This window comes from Rana temporaria, chromosome 1, assembly GCF_905171775.1.
Source record: "Rana temporaria chromosome 1, aRanTem1.1, whole genome shotgun sequence".
In the NCBI taxonomy this organism is placed as follows: domain Eukaryota; kingdom Metazoa; phylum Chordata; class Amphibia; order Anura; family Ranidae; genus Rana; species Rana temporaria.
Genome location: NC_053489.1, coordinates 570,237,178 through 570,254,786, shown reverse-complemented (window position 1 = coordinate 570,254,786; position 17,609 = coordinate 570,237,178). Strand labels below are relative to the sequence as shown.

General features: G+C 45.0%; 1 protein-coding gene across 5 annotated transcripts in view; it reads left to right on the top strand.

Moving 5' to 3' along the window:
• MICU3 (mitochondrial calcium uptake family member 3) overlaps nt 1-17,609 on the top strand; it is a 262,036-nt gene that overhangs the window by 199,099 nt on the left and 45,328 nt on the right. The gene's annotated exons all lie outside the window — the stretch shown is intronic.

Sequence of the window (17,609 nt, the reverse complement as noted above, 5' to 3'; positions counted from 1 at the left end):
TAGCCTGCAAAGCGGGTATACTCATACTGAAAAAGAGGCACATTGGCATGCGCAGGCTATTATTGATATTCGGAAGTAGGAGACTGTTACAGTAAAAGTCACATTAGTTTAGCTACAAATAAAGAAAAAAAACTATGTACCTGATTCTTCAATAAGGAATCCTTTATATTATCCATTCAATGAGTCTCTTTGTGGTCATAGTTTCATTGCACACTTCAGCTTTCCCAGTGCTTGTAAGTAGCTACAAAGTGGTGTTCAGTGCCATAGGATCATGTCGTTGTCAGAAAGCCAAAGTGGGAATGTGAATGCCTTTTGTTCCATACAGCTCACTTTGTGCTACTCCTTATTGATGTCATAGACTTTGTCCAAGTCATGACTTTAGCTGTGCTCTTCAGCAATGAAATAGTATACCAATATGTCAAAATCTAAAGGTCTTTGTCTCATTGGAATAATGCTTTCCCATTCAAACTTGCACATTACAAATTTTAAATAAAGTGTGTTTTTTTTAGGTTAGGTAATTGAAGAACATAGTTTGCATAGTTGTTATCATTTTTCTAAATATTAATGATCACTGTAATATTGTTAGCTATTGCTTTGCTACATATCGGGACTTCTTAAAGTGGTTGTAAAGGTTCAAGTTTTTTTTTTACCTTCATGCATTCTATGCATGAAGGTAAAAAACCTTCTGTGTGCTTATTTCCCCCCTAATACTTACTTGAGCCCCATCTCGATCCAGCAAAGCGCGCATTAGGGCAGCGGCTTACCTGAGACTCTTCCGCCTCATTGGCTGAGACAGCAGCTGTCAATCACAGCCAGTGAGCCAATAAGGAGAGAGAAGGGGGTGGGACAGAGCCACGATCCGTGTGTATGTAGACACACAGAGCAGCAGCTTGGGAGCGCACCTGTTAAGGAGGGGCTAGGAGCACCAGCAGGGGACCCAAGAAGAGGAAGATCGAGGCTCAGGCTGGACTTCTCCAAATATCCCTTTTTGGGTGGACTTTAAAGTAATGTTAAAGGCAGAATTATTATTTTTTTACCTGCTCTGTGCAGTGGTGAAAAAAACCCTGCCTTTAATAATATTTTAAAATATTTAAAGTCCACCCAAAAAGGGATATTTGGCAAAGTCCAGCCTGAGCTCGTTTGGCTGGGCTTCTCCTAAGGTTCACAGGAGTGCAATTTGTTTTGCACCCCTGTGATTCATTTTCAGCAGAGAGTCGTGGGTAAAGAAATAGGTATATGGGATTGTACAATATTATTTATTTATTTTTTATGGTTGAACTGGATGGACTTGTGTCTTTTTTTCAACCTGACTAACTATGTAACTGACGTCACACAGATCAGTCCAGGCACCGTGTCATCCCGACAATAAAGTCTGGATCTGCCAGGTGCCTCGACTGATGCCTGTCTCAGCGAGCCGCTGCGACAGGCACTCCCCGCCCCTCCACAGCTCAGTGCTCCAATGAGCATGGAGGAGCAGAGAGGAGAGATGCTAATTGACAGTCAGCAGCCCTCCGCTTGGGGATTTGTGAGAACCGAGCCATCTGCGATGTTCGGTGGCTCGGTTCTCAGTGAAGAGACGCTGGAAAAAGATGCAGCATCAGACCGATGCTGCAACCACCTAGGTAAGTATGATTAAGGGGAAAAAAAAGAAAAACCATGCTTCTCTTTTAAGTTTTAGATAAATACTGTTTCATTTTTAATTGAGATTTTTTTTCTATCTCCCATTGGAGCTATAGTAAGTTCCTTCTATAGCAGGGAATGTGGCTGATATGCACATCAGTTGATCTTCTAAAGCAGACAACCAGAACAAATTGTTATCTGTACCCATCCTGCTCAAAAATGATTGGGAGTCAGTTGGAAGCATGCTGTGTCAGTGCTTGCCCCCACTTCCCAACACTGACACTTGTGCATGCTGAGGGCTGGCCACACATGGCTAGTAATTGTTTTATTCTTCGAGATTACAGGTATAGAGTCCATATAAATTAAGGCGACCAGATTTTTAAAATTAAATCCGGGGACGTTTTTTTTTTTAACTGGTAATGGCGGCAATCGGCGACTCTCTGCCCGTTGCCACGCGCCTCACAGCCTGTCAAGTCTTACTCTCCGGGCCCCGGCTACTACTGGGTGGGGAGCGGAGGAAGATCACGCCACCAGGGAAGGCAAGGAGATAGGCAGGCGGCTGGTCGGGACTTAAGTCAAGGCGGGGGGGTGGGGTCATTCTGATGCCCTAGCTCCTGTTAAAATCTAATCCGGGGGTACACTTGGTTCGGGGGACTGTCCCCGGAAACCGGGGATGTCTGGTCACCCTAATATAAATAGTATTTTTTCCCACTGAACTCCTCCTGGGGTTGTATAATCCGTTTATATACTCCTTGCCTTCCCTGGTGGAGTGATGTTTCTCCGCTCCCCACCCAGGGCAGAGAGTCGCTGATTGCCGCCATTACCCGTAAAAAAAACGTCCCCGGATTTCATTTTAAAAATCTGGTCGCCTTAATTTATATGGACTCTATACCTGTAATCTCGAAGAATAAAACAATTACTAGCCCTGTGTGACCAGCCCTCAGCATGCACAAGTGTCAGTGTTGGGAAGTGGGGGCAAGTAAACTAGATGCTGTGTTATTAAAAAGTATTGGATGGAGTTTGTCTTTAAGACACTCAAACATTCAATCTTTTTATATTTATTTATTATGGTGAAATGCTCATCCCAATCATCTACATTTACATATTTTACAATTGTTTCTTACTGTAAAGGTTAGCTGATGATCACACAGCCCCATGCTGAACTATTAAATGAGCCATGTGACTCTTCTTTCAACAATCCATTATCCCAAACTTTACAGTCATTGACTTGGACAAGTCAGGCATATGACACCTACATAAATGTCAATAGTCAATAAAATGACATGGTAGATTTTGTAATAATCTACTTAAAGTAGAACTATAGACACAACTTTTTTTCCATTTTGGATAGAGCAAGGGAGGGTTATAACCCCTGTTGTTCTTTTTTTTTTGTCATCTGTGTCCAATTGCAGAGATTTACCTTCACTTCCTGTCCCATAGCCAAACAGGAAGTGAGATGAAATCCCTGAAAATTAGGGGAATGCCATGGGGACCCCCAGATGACCAAATCTAGTGTTCCCATTGAAAGATTTCCCCTCTAATACTTTTCAGGGCACAGCTCAAAATTTGGGATTTTATTTTACTTTCTTTATCGTACATCACGGGACACAGAGCGGCATATTCATTACTATATGGGTTATATGGAGTACCTTCAGGTGTTGACACTGGCAATCTTCAAACAGGAAATGCCCCTCCCTATATAACCCCCTCCCATAGGAGGAGTACCTCAGTTTTTACGCCAGTGTCTTAGGTGTTAGTCATGGTTTAGCTTGCCTCCGCATCCTTGGGATTAGGTGAACTAACCGGTTCTGTCCAAAAAAGCCTCAGCGCTAAAGTGGTCAGTAACCGGACCCCAAACCCTTGGGGTATAGCCCATAATGCTTTTCTTTTTAGAGAGCTGGACCCTGGGCCCAGAACTTAGAAACCTTTGGGTGCCTAATGTTTCTGTTGCCAGAGTGCTATATGGGACCAGGACAGTGGATCCTTCATAGGAACCCAGGGCCTGAAGGTCTAGACATCCCCACCGAGATGGGGGAAGATTGGGCCTCTTGCTTGGCAAAGTCCTGCGGCATGGAGCAGGTAAGTGAGGGGAAAACTTGCGGAACTTGGTTCTTAGCAGGTTTTTTCTGGGGGGTCACAGGGGACATGCCTAAAGTTATGCACTGCATCTGGCAAACTAGTCACATATCATAAAGATAGGATGGCTCTATATGTATTATTCCCCATAAGATGTGACCTCCCTTGTAGTGTTGGAAAAGCATTGAGTGGGGCCTGTGTGATATAAAAGTATATGTGTGTGTCAGAGAGCTATGCTTACCTGCAAGCCTCCAGGCGATGCTCCATTCAGTCTTCCTCCTCAGGCAAAACGCTGACCTCCTCGTGTGTTCCAGGCTGCAGGCTGCAGTTTGCTGGAGCAGAGAGGCTCCCTTCCCCCCAACCCCCCCCCCCCCCCCCCCCCCCCTGTCGGGAGGGGCATTTCCTGTTTGAGATTGCTGGGGGGGGGAAGGGCGGGTCAGTGGCTTAAGGAAGGGGCGGCCCTTCCTTGTTTGTTCCATTCAATACTTTGGAACTAGGGAGGAAAGACCAGAACGGCAAGCACGGGGCGCCGAGGACACACAGTGGCCAGAAAGAATATTGCAGTCTTCAGAAAGACTGTTTTTCAAGCCTAGGAATAGGCTGTTTCTTTTCCATCTCATAGTTTTTCTTGCAATACTACTCAGGGGGACAGAATGTTTTTTCTTTCCTAGATTTGAAAAAAATATTTTTTTTTGAAAAAAAAAGAGAAAAAAAAAAAAAAAAAAAAGTGTCATCTAGGGGAGAGGAAGCATTTTTTTATCCCCCAAACAGGTGTTTGGGCATTTAACTATTTATAAGTCCCAGGTACCAATAAGTAGCAGGTGTACCTCGGTATTGTACCATGGCATCAAAAAACAAGGGTACAAGAGGTGGGGATTCCCCCAGAGAGTCTGAGGCCTCGGACAAAGCTATGCCGCTGCTTTCCCCACAGGGAGCCTTGGGGCCATCGGGATCTGGGGCTGGAGCTGACGCGTGTCAGTCCAACCCTAAGATGGTCACGGAGAAGGTATTACTCACCTCTTTAAAAGAGATGCAGAAAAGCATGGGAAAAATGATAGCCGCAGCTATGCGGGGCAGTAAGCGGAATAGATCTCCGTCGCCCGAGCGCGGACCCTCAGAGGAGGAGGTCCTTTCCTCAGGGGAATTGGACGACCTCTTGGACAAGGACCAAGTAGGTTCAGGGATCGAGGATCCGGATACAGAGGAGTCTGGGGCAGTCTCCCTGAGGGAGAGCTGGTGGATTCAAGGATTGTCGGACTTGGTCCATAAGGCATTCAACTTGCCAGTACCAGATCTCCAGGTATCGACGGTTTCAGCTTTGGGCTCACTGAGGGCGCCTCAAAGCAATGCTGTGTTTCCGATCCATCCTCTATTAGAGGGAGTTTTGTTCCAAGATTGGAACAAGCCAGATAAGATCTTCTTACCACCTAAAAGATTCTCTGTCCTATATCCTATGGAAGATAAATTTTCCAAAAGATGGGCTACTCCTGCAGTGGACGCAGCCATCTCATGTGTTAACAAATCGTTAACATGCCCTGTAGAAAACATACAGGTGTTCAAGGATCCAGTTGATAAGCGCTTGGAAGCACTACTTAAGAACTCCTTCACTACTGCAGGGGCAGTAGTACAGCCAGCTGTGGCTGCGATTGGGGTTGCTCAAGCATTATCGGATCAATTTAAGCAGATGCTTAAACTTATTCCTGCCCAGCAGGCAGAAGAATTTTCGGATGTCCCTAAAGCCATTTGTTTTACGGTAGACGCAATCAAGGATTCTATCCAGCAAGCGTCACGTTTATCGTTATCCCTTATCCATATGAGAAGACTCTTATGGTTAAAAAGCTGGGAGGCTGAGCCCCCATGCAAGAAGCTCCTGGTAGGGTTCCCCTTCCATGGAGGACGACTCTTCGGAGAAGACCTAGATAAATACATTCAGACCATTTCAAACGGCAAGAGTACTCTCTTGCCAACTAAGAAGAAGGTTCAGGGGCCTGCGTTTAAACGACAGTATTCCCCTGGGCAGGGGCCCTCTAATACTAAGCAGTATCGACGGCCTCCTGCAAAAGCAAGCTTCGGCTTCAACAGCAGATCACAAGGACAGGCTGTTAGAGGCAAAAGGCAGTGGTTTCGCAAACCAGCAAAACCAGCCCCCAAGCCAACCTTATGAAGGGGCGCCCCCACCCACGAAGGTGGGGGGAAGGCTGCGACTCTTTTCAGAGATTTGGGAAGCCAGCATTCCCGACGAGTGGGTACGGTCTTCCGTGGCCACAGGCTACAAACTAGATTTCCTAAGGTTTCCTCCTCCTCATTTCCAGGAGTCGAGGATTCCAAACGATCCGGAGAAGGGAGCCGCATTAAGATCGGCATTAGATCATCTACTTTCCCAGGAAGTAATAGTAGAGGTACCAGTCCTGGAACAGGGGCTAGGTTTCTACTCCAACCTATTCATCATCCCGAAGTCCAATGGAGATGTCAGGCCAATTTTGGACCTAAAGATGGTAAATACATACCTAAAGATCCGCTCATTTCGGATGGAATCCGTGCGGTCAGCAGCTACCACACTTCAAAAGGACGACTTCATGGCGTCCATAGACATGAAAGGATGCCTACCTTCATCTTCCAATTTATCAGCCACATCAAAGATATCTACGCTTCATGGTGGCTTCGCGTCACTTCCAATTCGTGGCGCTTCCCTTCGGGTTGGCTACGGCCCCCCGGGTGTTCACGAAGGTCCTAGCTCCAATCCTAGCCAAACTAAGGATCCAAGGGGTCACGATCCTAGCATACCTGGACGACCTCCTAGTCATAGATCACTCGTCTCCTGGCTTGGAGCGAGCAGTGGCCCTCACGGTCCAATACCTCGAGAGGTTCGGCTGGGTCCTAAATCGAGAAAAGTCAGCTTTCCTGCCCACAAGGCAGTTGGAATATCTCGGCATGAGATTAGACACAGAACAACAAAGAGTGTTTCTACCTCTGAGGAAGGTCAAAGCCATCAAGGAGTTAATCCTACTGGTTCTAAGCAAAAAGGAACCGACTATTCGCCTAAGTATGAGGTTACTAGGCAAGATGGTGGCCACATTCGAGGCGGTACCATACGCCCAGAGCCACACTCGCATCCTGCAGGCAGCTATTCTGTCAGCATGGAGCAGAAGGCCACAGGCCTTGGATATCCCGTTGCCGCTCTCATCAAGAGTCCGACAAAGTCTGTGTTGGTGGTTAGACCCTCAGAATCTACTGAAGGGGAAGTCTTTCAGCCCAGTGGCTTGGAAGATAGTGACCACAGACGCCAGCCTGACGGGCTGGGGAGCAATTTTGGATGGTTGCACTCGCCAAGGTACTTGGGCAAAGCTAGAGAAGCAGTTGCCCATCAACATCTTGGAGCTCAGAGCTGCTCGACTAGCCCTCAGGGCTTGGACGTCAAAATTGCAGGGGTTCCCGGTGAGAATTCAATCAGACAATGCCACGGCCGTGGCATACATAAATCACCAAGGGGGAACCAGGAGTCAAGCCGCTCAGAGAGAGGTGAGCTTGATTCTCCTATGGGCAGAGGCTCATGTGCCCTGCATATCGGCAAATATTTATTCCAGGAGTGGACAACTTTCAGGCGGACTTCTTAAGCCGCCAGACTCTATGGCCGGGGGAATGGTCTCTGCATCCACAAGTCTTTCAAGCACTCTGCCAAAGATGGGGAGTGCCGGACGTGGATATCATGGCATCGAGACTCAACAAGAAGCTAGACGGGTTCATGTCCCGCTCAAGGGATCCGATGGCCTGCGGAACCGATGCGCTGGTTTGCCCTTGGCATCAGTTCAAACTGCTTTATGCGTTTCCCCCGCTCCAGTTACTACCCCGCCTGCTGCGCAGGATCCGGGTGGAGCACATACCAGTTATCCTGGTAGCTCCAGCATGGCCCAGAAGGGCATGGTACTCACTAATCCTAAGGATGGTAGTGGGAGACCCTTGGACTCTGCCTCTAAGGCCAGACCTGCTATCGCAAGGTCCGATCCTCCACCCTGCCTTACGGCATCTAGATTTGACGGCCTGGAGGCTGAATCCCTGATTCTCAGGGGTAGAGGTCTGTCTCAGAAAGTAATCTCTACCCTAATCAGAGCCAGGAAACCGGTCTCTAGGGTGATTTATCACAGGGTCTGGAAGGCCTATGTAGGCTGGTGTGAGTCCAAACTTTGGCTTCCTCGCAAGTTCACCATCGATAGAGTTTTAAGTTTTCTCCAGCTAGGAGTGGATAAGGGATTGGCATTAAGCATAATCAAGGGACAGATCTCAGCTCTGTCAGTGTGGTTTCAGCGGCCGCTGGCCACCCACTCGCTGGTTAAGACCTTCCTTCAAGGGGTCTTACGTATTAAACCTCCTGTTAAATCCCTGCTTTGTCCGTGGGATTTAAATCTTGTTCTGTCAAGTTTACAGAAACAACCGTTTGAGCCGTTGGCTGAAATTCCTTTGGTTTTACTTACAAGGAAGTTAGTATTTTTGGTCGCCATAGTTTCCGCAAGAAGAGTATCGGAACTGGCGGCCTTATCCTGTAAGGAACCATATCTTATTTTTCATAAGGACAGGGTCGTTCTACGCCCTCATCCTTCCTTCCTACCGAAGGTTATATCCAGTTTTCATTTGAACCAGGATTTGGGTATTACCATCCTTCTTCCCTAAACCTACTTCCAGAAAGGAAGGGTTGCTGCATACCTTGGATATTGTCAGGGCCATGAAGGCCTATCTTAAAGCTACAAAGAAGATCCGGAAAACAGATGTGCTGTTCATTTTACCGGATGGGCCCAAGAAGGGGCAGGCAGCTGCAAAGTCCACCATTTCTAGGTGGATTAAGCAATTAATCACTCAGGCCTACGGCTTGAAGGGGTTGCCTCCTCCAGTATCATTAAAGGCTCATTCTACTAGAGCCATGGGCGCCTCCTGGGCAGCACACCACCAGATCTCTATGGCTCAAGTTTGCAAGGCGGCAACCTGGTCTTCTGTCCACACATTTACAAAATTCTACCAGTTGGACGTAAGAAGGAGGTCTGATACAGCCTTTGGGCAGGCAGTGCTGCAGGCTGCAGTTTGAGACCCTCGGATTCCGGGGGCTCCTCTTTTTTGAGTTAAATTTAAAATTTAAGATTATTTTTCTCAACTAAGTTGGATTTATTATGATTTGAGTATTTCTCTAAATTAAATCCTTTTGTCTTGGAGATGTTCTCCCTCCCCTCATTGTGAGCATTGCTTTGGGACATCCCATATAGTAATGAATATGCCGCTCTGTGTCCCGTGATGTACGATAAAGAAAAAGGGATTTTTAATACAGCTTACCTGTAAAATCCTTTTCTTGGAGTACATCACGGGACACAGAGCTCCCACCCCTCTTTTTTGGGGACCATTTTGGGAGGCATACTGCTTGCTACAAAACTGAGGTACTCCTCCTATGGGAGGGGGTTATATAGGGAGGGGCATTTCCTGTTTGAAGATTGCCAGTGTCAACACCTGAAGGTACTCCATATAACCCATATAGTAATGAATATGCCGCTCTGTGTCCCGTGATGTACTCCAAGAAAAGGATTTTACAGGTAAGCTGTATTAAAAATCCCTTTTTTGATGATAACCGTAAACAGGACAAATAAAGAGAATGAATCTCCTTAATGGGGTCACTCAGCTGCGCTCCTGGCTCCTGCTCTTCTCAAAGTGCCCCGTTTGAGAGCCGCTCTCCTTCGAGGCACTCGTGGAGGGCGCACTTCCGTGTCCTGCTGCTGTGTCCATTGACACAGACAGCAGGACTCGGCCCCGCCCCCGGCTCCTGCATCATTGGATTTGATTGACAGCATTGGGAGCCAATGACTGCGTTGCTATATATCCAATCAGGACCCGGGACACGGGCTTGGGCTTGTATGTTCGTCCTCGTCACTGGAAAGACTGGATTCGGTTAAGTAAAAGAGGGGCTCTGGGGGGCTTTTTCACCTTAATAGATAGAATGTTTGTTAAAAATAACAAACATGTTATACTTGCCTGCTCCGTGTAGTGGTTTTGCACAGAGAAACCCAAATTCTCCTCTTCTCAGGTCCCTCTTTGGCGCTCCTGGCCCCTCCCTCCTGTTGAGTGCCCCCGCAGCAAGCAGTATTCGAGCCGAGCCGCTGCTCTGTGTGTCCATTCAGATACAGAGCCCTGGCCCTGCCCCCCGTCTCTCCTCATTGGCTCACTGACATTGACAGCAGCGGTAGCCAATGGTACTTCTCTGCTGACTCAGCCAATGAGGAGGGAGAGTCGCGAGTCTCTTGTGCAACATCGCTGGTTCGAGATGGGCTCAGGTCAGTATTAGGGGGGCTGAGGGGGACTTCTGCACACAGAAGGCTTTTTATCTTAATGCATAGAATACATTAAGATAAAAAAAACTTCTGCCTTTGCAAACACTTTAAAAAAAGTTTTACATTTAGTTATACTTTAGTTTTGCAGTTCCTTCTATTCTGTAAGTTTTTGTATCCAGGTACTTCGGGGTAGGTTTAGTTGTTTAGGAACAATAGTCTGTTTCTTTGGGATAGGGCGGTAGCAGTCAATTTCAATATACTTGTGAACAGAAACCCATACACTACGACATGATACTGAATTATATTGTTAATCGGTGTATTTATGATTATTTTAATATTTGTGTTTTGGAGAGTTTTTTACTAAATGTATTACCTGTGCTAACAGTTACTACTACTAACACAACTAACACAATAATTACAGTCAAACCAGCACATTTAACATACTTCCACATTCCTTCGTTCCCAGGCTCTACTAATCTTTCTTAAATAACACGCATGCTTTTCCTCTTCTCTTCCATGGGAGGGAATGCAATACAATAGCGACTTTTCATGCGTCTTCATAGAGGATCTCATGTTTGAGATACCTGTGGAAATATCTGATCTAACAAAAGACTATTTCATAGGACTCCGTGTCCATCATTACATTTTTTTTTACATACAGATCTATCGATAGAGGCCTTAGGTCTTGACTGCTCTTATTTTCTACAGTGAGAATAATAATTTGGAGTATAGTAAAGAATCAAACAAGTACACATTAACTCTAGAATGTCCCTTAGTCAACATGTATATTGTCTTACAAAAGCCACGGCTTTGAAAGATTGAGCATGGCTTGATATCATCTATCAGGTAATTTAAGCTTTAAAATTGTATTCAAATCCTGCCTTCTACAGTATATGAACCAGGAGTCACACATGATTAAAGCATAAAGAAAAGTCTGTGATCGTATCAATTAATAGGTATTAAATCCAAAACCAAAAATGTAATATATTGCTGCTTGCTTACCAATCATTAGATGGCTGCATTAGTTTTCCCTTTTTTATGCTTTTTCCCTCTGTTGTCCCCTGGAGATTTGGCCAGTAACACCCCCCTCAACTCTAGATGAATGAGCATAGGGGGAACCTTTGGACAGCAGCATTTTCAGTCGGGGGGGTGTTAGATGTACTAGCAGATTTAGACACAATAACAAACTCCAGTTCAAACTTTTTAAGCCGTTACGGCAACATTTTTGGGGGATTAAAGGTTTTACAATAATGCATAAAACTGATTCATTGTAAGTACCCCTCTCAGTGGTAAATGGTTTGCTTCATCCCTGTGAACTTATACATTCCATTCCAAAAACAACAGACTTGCTGGCATAGGCGTGTGCAAGGGGTGTGGCTGGGCACATCCTAATCCTGGGGTAGGAAACCCATCAATGGTCGAGCAGGTGACAGATAAACTGCAATCCTCCATTGCCAACCCTCATAACCTGGAAAACAGGAAAAGTGGTTGAGGTGGAATTTAGTGGAACCAATCTGTATTTTCCTCCTGCAGCAGATAAAAGTAGTCTTCTCCTCCTCTCCCTCTTGTCGATATTCAGCTGACACAGGAGGAAAATACATGGGATCGGTATCAATATATGCCACCCCCACCACCCCTTCTGTCCTTGTTACTCTTCTTTCTGCTGCCCGGGTCCCCCTGTGTGCTCCCTGGCTCCCCCTTCCTCCCATTGTTTCAGGATGGAGAGTAGGGAAGAGGCCGGTAAATATGTCAAACGCATATGTGTTGGAGCTTTGGGGTGCACACCCTGAGGCCTCGTACACACGACCGAGTTTCTCGGCAAAAACCAGCAAGAAACTTGCTGGGAGATATTTTTTTGCCGAGGAAACCGGTCGTGTGTACATTTTCGTCGAGGAAACTGTCGAGAAACTCGATGAGCCAAAAAGAAAGCATGTTCTCTATTTCCTTGACGGGAATGGAAAAAATTGGCTTGTCGAGTTCCTCGACGGCTTCACAAGGACCGAGTTTCTCGGTCGTGTGTACGAGGCCTAATGCAATAGGCTGCGCACACCTATGCTTGCTGGCTTGAAATAAAGCATAGAAAGCCTAAAAGAAAAAACAAGTGCAGCCATCACATCTAAAAATTGGAAAGCTGCAATATATTGTTTGTTTTGGGGTTTTATACCGTTTTAATTATTACAAGGAAACCCAGCATATGTGTACAACGTAATTAAAGCGGTTGTAAACAGGGGATTTTCAAAACTTAAAATAAAAACATGCAAGGCAATGGTATAATGTGCTATTATGCATTGCATTATGAAATACTCACCTTGGAACAAAGCCCTCCAGAGCTGTAAAGTCACCGCAGAGAGGGCTGACATGTTCCCCCTGTCCTTCTTGTGGGTTTGCAAGCTCCAGCTATGTGATTGGCTGGAGCCACAATGACGTCTGTTCCGGCACAAAGCTCAGAAGTTCTGGCACGGTATAGAGCGCATGTGCCAGTGATTTCATCCAGGGTGAATATCTCCTAAATGGTACACGTCTAGGAGATATTCATTTTAATTACAGGTGAGCCTTATTATAGGCTTACCTGTAATTAAAAATCACAACCGCTTTAAATGGTGTTGTTTGATGCTGAACTCCATATCAGCTAGCAACATTCTGAAACAAAATGTGCTTTTGGTTGCTTTTTGATTCAGCACATTTGATATTTTTGCTCTGGTTCACATTGGTACGATTTGACATGTTAAATCGCATGTCAAATCAGCGGCATTTGCCAGCAATTTGCACCGTCGGTGCGACGCTGCATCTGCGGCACTGCACTGATTTCAAAAAGTCGTTTCTGTACTACTTTTTTGCAATTTCCCGCAGCACCTGGGCTTAGAGATTATATATAGTGTCACCCTTTTTGGAATTTAGGCATATTAGGCCTCTTGTACTGGTGTTTGAGCATCTGCTTTTTTGGATGTAATATCAGGCATCTGTTTTGCACATATTTGCGCATATTTATGTGGGGGAAAATCCATTAATATTTTATGCTTATATGTGCGTATTTGTGCGCAATTGAGCGTATCGGCGCAAAATACTGATGGGTAACGTACATTTTTCGATAATTTTTTTTGACTCAACAATACATAGCACTTTTTTTTTGTGCGGCTATGTGTACAGGCCCATTGTAAACAATGGGCTGCATTTTAGATCAGTAAAAAAGAAAAACGCTGTACTGAGCTTTTTCAAGCTGCAGTCTGCAAGAGGCCTTACACTAAAGCCCTGTACACACGATCGGATATCTGATGGAATCTAATCCAATGGATTTTTTTGTCGGATATCCGATGAAGCTGACTTTCATCAGTCTTGACTACACACCATCAGTCAAAAATCCGACCTTGCCAAAACGCGGTGACGTAAAACACTACAGCGTTCTGAGAAAAATGAAGTTCAGTGCTTCCGAGCATGCGTGGCCTTGATTCTGAGCATGCGTGTATTTTTGACTGATGGACTTCAACACAGACGATCGTTTTTTTCTATCGTTTTTTTATCCATAGGAAAAATTTAAAACATATTCTATTTTTTTTTCACCGATGGAAAACAAACCGATGGGGCCCACACACGATCGGTTTGTCCAATGAAAACAGTCCATCGGTCTGTTTTTATCGGACAAACCGATCGTGTGTACAGGGCTTAAGTAAAAAAATGTAGCTGCCTATAGCTTAGCTTGACATTCCCATTGATACGTGGGACTGTTCTAAAACTTGCACATAAATGATGGCACAAAGTAGATAATAAATATTATTTACAAAATAATATTTTACTCCTGTGTTCCACTGTACCAAATTTCTCAGAACACTGGAAACAGGAATTACAATTTAAAGGCAACTAGTAACAGGTGAGTTTATACAAGCTGCTGAATTTTAAAATGAATAAAGTTGTGCAGTGTTTAGTTGGCATGGCCATACACTAGTAGAATTTGGATCAAAAATATTAGTTTTAGGAACGTCATTCGATTTTCTAAATTTAGGAGATATTCACCCTGGATGAAATCACTGGCACATGCGCTCTATACCGTGCCAGAACTTCAGAGCTTTGTGCCGGAACAGAGGGCTCCCGTGCGCATGACTGACGTCATTGTGGCTCGGGCCAATCACATAGCTGGAGCTTGCAAACCCACAAGAAGGACAGGGGGAACATGTCAGCCCTCTCTGCGGTGACTTTACAGCACTGGAGGGCTTTGTTCCAAAGTAAGTATTTCATAATGCAATGCATAATAGCACATTATACCATTGCCTTGCATGTTTTTATTTTAAGTTTTGAAAATTCCCGGTTTACAACCGCTTTAATTACGTTGTACACATATGCTGGGTTTCCTTGTAATAATTAAAATGGTATAAAACCCCAAAACAAACAATATATTGCAGCTTTCCAATTCTTAGATGTGATGGCTGCACTTTTTTTTTCTTTTAGGTTCTCTATGCTTTATTTTCATCTAGTGATCCAGCCAGCAAGCATTGGTGTGCGCAGCCTATTGCATTGGGGTGTACACCCCAAAGCTCCAACACATATGCGTTTGACATATTTACCGGCCTCTTCCCTACTCTCCATCCTGAAACAATGGGAGGAAGGGGGAGCCAGGGAGCACACAGGGGGACCCGAGCAGCAGAAAAAAGAGTAACAAGGACAGAAGGGGTGGTGGGGGTGGCATATATTGGTACCGATCCCATGTATTTTCCTCCTGTGGCAGCTGAATGTCGACAAGAGGGAGAGGAGGAGAAGCCTACTTTCAGCTGCTACAGGAGGAAAATACAGATCGGTTCCACTAAATTCCACCCCAGCCGCTTTTCCTGTCCAGGTTATGAGGGTTGGCAATGAAGGATTGCAGTTTAGCTGTCACCTGCTCGACCATTGATGGGTTGCCTACCCCAGGATTAGGATGTGCCCAGCCACACCCCTTGCGCACGCCTATGCCAGAAAGTCTGTTGTTTTTGGAATGGAATGTATACGTTTACAGGAATGAGGCAAACCATTTTCCACTAAGAGGGGCACTTAAAATGAATTTAACACCCCCCCCCCCCAGACTGAAAATGCTGCTGTCCTAAGGTGCCCCCTATGCTCATTCATCCAGAGTTGAGGGGGGCACACTAATACAGGGGGTGTGTTACTGGACAAATCTCCAGGGGAAAACAGAGGGAAAAAGCATAAAAAAGGGAAAACTAATGCAGCCATCTAATGATTGGTAAGCAGCAATATACAGTATTACATTTTTGGCTTTGGATTTAATACTCCTAGGGCTTTGTCTGAACGAATCTGGTCACGTGATTCTGTAGCTCCAGCTTGCAAGTGTCAGTGAGCAACAGCTGCAGGGAAGAGGACAGAGCACGACAATGGCTGGGCCATGATAGCCTATGGGTGATGTCACAGCTCCAGGAATTCCTTGCTATTGTGTGCAAGTTAGGCTTCAATTCCTCTTTAAGACTAAAGCCAGGTACACACTACAGGCACAACCCACTGGGTTGAATGAAAAAAAAAACTGTCAGCTCTGGTCAGAGCCAATGTACTAACCATGCAAGGTTTGTTCAGTGATCTCCCCCGCTGAGCTGTTGTGTTCTAATAGGGCAGGGGTGGCCAACCAGTGGCCCGCGGAGCCCTCTGATGTGGCCCGCGACCTCCTGCTCTGGAATGGCGGGTTGGCATGCAAAGATCGCAGGTTGCCGACCCGCCATACCGCAGCATCAGTGTTGTGATATGAAGCTGGTGGTAGAGGAAGAAAGCGGCTGCGGAGCAGAGCCCCATAAGCCGATGCTTCCTGTACAGCGCCGGCTTTTGTCGCAGGCGGAGTCTATGGCAAAGTTCAGATAGCCCGCAGGATAGACACGCAGCACATCAGTGTGAAAGCAGTCTAAGGCCCTTTTCACACAATCAGCCCGACCGAATGGGACCCTCAATTCACCTCTACAGAGCAACAGATGTCCGTTTACGCCCGTCTACCTCCAATCCGAAAAACATTTGTCCCCTTCCATCTGGGTGGATCGGAGGGCCTATAGAGTAACCGTGACCTGTCGCACGTCTGCGCCGCTGATTGTGGCCGTGACTGGTTACCAAGTTGCTTAAGTGGCCCTCACTCTTCAAAAGGTTGGGCACCCCTGTAATAGGGGGACGCCCCCTCCCCCGCCAGCCAGCATGCTTTGATCACCGCTCTCTGCCATTGGCTGAGAGTGCTGATTGTTGATATTTCAGCATGCACGTCCAACAGAAGCCGTTCAAATGGCCAGCCTCTGTCATACAGACCGACATACACACAGACCAAATGTTGGAAGTTTTTTTTTTTTGTAACCTGCCGTTGTCTTCCAACATTCAGCCTGTGTGTACCCGGCTTAAATATTCAGGTTCTTACATCAGTGAATTATGGCTGATTCTCGTAGGTTTAATGAGTGGTGCTATTCACATACTAAGAAGGAATAGGAATGTATAACAAGCACAGTACAATACAATAAGACCTTACATACAACATGCTACTGGTAACATTAGTGTTAAATTACTACACCATTATGCAATATTTAGATGTAAATCATTGTGTGTGTGTGTGTATATGTATATGTATATATATATATATATATATATATATATATATATATATATATATATATATATATATATATATATATATATATGTGTGTGTGTATATACATATATATATATATATATATATATATATATATATATATATTTAAAGTTGATGTTAACCCAATTCATGAAATTTGAGCTGAGCACATATATCTGCAGTGTTTTCTTATCTCTCTCCAAAGCACTGAGTCCTGTGTGTTTCTTCTGTCCCATAGCTCTGTTATCTGCCTGATAACTTCTGACAAGTTCTCTGACACTATGCCATGGGAGGTTGCTATAAATAGATTAGTAAAGTGCTGCTCAATTCAGAGCAATGCTCTGCACATTACTTCCTTCCTTTACATATGTGGAGTGGGTGGGTGTGCCTCTCCTCCAATCAGCTGTCTTGGCTGTATGCCAATAATCCACTCCCAGTGCTAAACAGGAAGAGAAAATCTGTAACACGATGCACACTTTCTGAAGAATATATAAAGCTGAAGACAGAAGAAATACATGTAAATATTTTATGTAGGGAGATTTGTTTCATCCCTGTGCATCATCTGAGGCTGTTCACCTCACTGGATAAATGTGAAGATTTACATCCACTTTAAGTATTGCGAGATTCAACAGTGTTTTAATGTAACAAGTGCTATAAAAGTGGAGGATTTAACTAAAGAATGACTTGCCATGAAGGAAATGTTATACATCTTAGTTCCCCTATCAGAGACATATGGGTTGAATTACTGAAAGCAAATAGGCTGTTCACTTTGCAAGGGGAGTTGCCCAGGCTTAGTAAATGTGGTCACTTTTCCAAAAATATCCAATCACATGCAAGGAGAATAAACAACAATTTCTCTTTCACCCATGGATGGACACAGCTTCTTATAATCTTGGCTGTACGGAACATAACCCTACAGTCAAGATTATAAGGAAGCTGTGTCCGTCCATGGACTTCAGAGAAAAGGATTTTACAGTGAGTGCAAAAATCCTATTTTCTTTTTCATCCATGGACATACACAGCTTCCTTATAATCTT